Source organism: Cryptomeria japonica, chromosome 8, assembly GCF_030272615.1.
Source record: "Cryptomeria japonica chromosome 8, Sugi_1.0, whole genome shotgun sequence".
Classification (NCBI taxonomy): Eukaryota; Viridiplantae; Streptophyta; class Pinopsida; order Cupressales; family Cupressaceae; genus Cryptomeria; species Cryptomeria japonica.
The window spans coordinates 658,913,597-658,916,871 of NC_081412.1; positions in this window are offsets into that span (position 1 = coordinate 658,913,597).

Genomic DNA, 3,275 nt, shown 5'->3' on the forward strand with positions numbered 1-3,275 from the left:
CCTATCAAGATATAAGTAGAAAACAACCAAACCAGTATAATTATGGGAGAACTTTGCAACTGCCCGCTACTCCACAAAGATTGCAAATAGAGGCTCCTCCTAATAACGGTGCTATGTGCTCTTTTCACCTTACTACAGATCATGGTGGGAGTTCTTGTCCTGATATGATAAGGCATGTTCAAATGAAAAACACAAAGGATGAACTAGGTGAGTTTACTGAGGTGGATAAGATTCAAGAAGTACCTGGCAACTTTGGATCATTCTACCTTGAATATGAATAAGATTCAGAAAGAGGTGGTAATATTTTGGTAACTCTTGAAGACCCTGCATGTGCAATCCTTACAAGGAATCAACGAACCTCCCAACCTGATCCTTTTGTGAACTCTTCTAGAGCTAATTTCAAGGGTAAGGATCCCACAAGTAATAATTTTTCCTCTCATACAAAGACTCCTAAAGTTAAGATTTTACAAAGAAATTTTGAAAGTAAAAATAATTCTTCTCCTTCCCCCTCCTTTGACATTATTGAATTTTGTAAAGCTTAAACTGTTCAACTTTCTACTGCTGAATATTTGAAACTGAACCCGAAGGAACTAGACAAACTGGTCAAGTATGTAAAAGGAGATTCTACCTTAGAGTCCTCAGTGCATAAATGTGTGGTTGATAGAGATTTGTTTATTGCTGAAAAACCTACACCTGTTTCTTGCCCTTTCACTGATTTGATTAATCCCTGTGCTTTTCACAATGTTGAAGATAAACTTGACACTGAAGTTCAGAAGCAAGAACCTTTTTATATCTCCCTCCTCCTGAATGGTTAGAAGCTTAGCAATTGTATTATAGATTTAGGGGCGTCAGATAATATAATGCTATCATCTATTGCTAGGTCTTTAGGTTTAACACTTACTAAGACATTTGGGAGATGTTATTCAATGGATGGGAAGTAGGTCCCTCTCATTGGACAGGTAAAGGATGCTCAGGCAGTGCTGGCGGCATGTCCTGATAAAAGGGTAAAATTGACCATTTTGGTTGCTGACATTCCTACAAGTTATGGGATTCTTTTAAGTAGGACTTTCTGTAAAGAGCTTGGAGGTGAAATTAAGATGGACTAGTCAGAAGCTCTCATCCCATTAGGAAAATAGAAGATCAAACTTGAACCTGAGCGAAAAATAAATATACAATCTTTCCCTCTGATAATCCCAAAGCCCAGATTCTATTCCAAGAATGTGAATTTGGAAATTATCTCATCCTTGCACCTGATAAAAAAAGTTTGGAAGAAGCAGTTGATGAACATGGCTAACTGTGGTAGATGGAATTTGATGGAAGTTATGCCAACTCTAGCTCTGGAGTAGGGGTAGTTTTGTTGTCCCCTAATGGTAATATTTTTCCTTTTTCTTTCAAGTTGGATTTCAAGAATACTAATAACACTATGGAGTATGAGGCATTACTATTAGGATTGAATGAAGCCAAATATAAGGGTATTAAACTGCTTAAGGTAAAAGGTGATGTGGAGCTGATTGTTAAACAAATAAGAAATGTTTATTCAGTTAAGAATGATAGACTAAAACATTATAGAAATAGGGTTTGGGACGAGATTGAGTTTTTTTATGCTTTCTCAATTGAAGCTAGACCAAGGGAGCAAAACATTAGGGCGGATTCATTGGTTGTTTCAGCTTTTGTCTTGTTACCACACCCATATTTTAAGGATGATTCTTATAGGATTGAAATGATTTATAGGCCTAGTGTTCTTGACAATGTGAATCATTGGCAAGTATTTGATACAAATTCTCAAATTAAAGATTTTCTATAGTGCACCCGTTCATTTGCCCAATCATATTTTGAAGGTTCTGAAGATAGTTGCAAAGAATTTTGTCCAGACCCTGGTATTGATTCTGATAAGAATTTCATTTATTTAAAAGGGAACAAAATTCTGAAAGGTTTGGTGACTCTAGAGAGGTTTTTCAGCTGTAATGATGTGTTCATTGGCAAGAAAGCTCCTGATGATGATGGAAAGGGAAGTTGTGAAAAGATCAATCTCAGTGATGAATCTAATCCTAAAATGGTAACAATTGGCAAGTGTTGTTCTTCTGAGGAAAAATGAATCCTTAATGGGTTACTGAAAGAATACATTGACGTATTCACTTGGTCTTATGATGAATTGAAGGAATTTAGGAATGGATAGTTTCAACTTCAAATTCCATTGAAGCAACTTATTTACCAGAGACTTTCCTTGATAAATGTCTCCAAGCTTCTTCCACAGAAGATTAGCAGTCTTCTCCTCATGAACATTCAATAGAACAAAATCTGCCAAATAGAGTCTAATTAACCCTCTAGCTTTTCTATCTGGAAGATCCCAGTGTTCTTGCCTCATGCCTGAAGGTTTAGAGGTTACAATCATAGCACCCTAGAGATCTCTATCAACCAACAAGTCTTCCATCTTGAGTTTCCACAACTCAAAACTTGTACCATTGAATTTCTCAATCTCCACTCATCCAAAAGCATTCGCCATCTTAATCTATAAACAAGTAAACACACTAAAAGACTCCCACTAAAACAAATTAACACAAAAAACTAACCCTACGCACAAGGATAACACAACTAGCCAGGATCTGATATCACTTGTAAGGAAAGCACAATATGGAAAAATGCTTCCCTAATGTCAATTTGCAGGGGAAACAAGACTAGTGTTTTATAGCTTTACAAAATACTAAGATTAGCATATACTAAACAAAGACAATGTCAAAATTCAAACATACATAGAGATAAACACCATGAATTTACGTGGCAAACCCTTTCGGAAAAAACCCACCACCAACAACAAGATCACTTTATTCTTAGCAAAAAAACTTTACAATAAAGTCTGTTATCACAACATAGATGTTCACTCTGATCACTTTGGTTACACACCACAATATACAACTTATCATCAAAACAACCACCATGTTTGAGTCTCCTCTTGGCTTCATATACATTTTCATGTTGATTTTTCAATTATTAATTTGCACTAATCGGTTAGACATCTAATTGTCTGCGTCAGTCTGCATTCATAGAAAAACAATTATCCCACATGCATCTAGGAATCGAACCGGTTCGTATTCAAAAACTCCCAGCTTAGACAAGTCGACTCCATCAAGTATCGGGAAGACAAATAATCAGCTATCCTGAACATCCAATCTTTCTCTCTTCTCAGCCACGTGGCACCCCCTGATTGGTTTCGGGTCCCTTCTTTGACATCTTAGCATGACCTCACTATCCACCCAAAATTCTTCTTTGTCACTAGG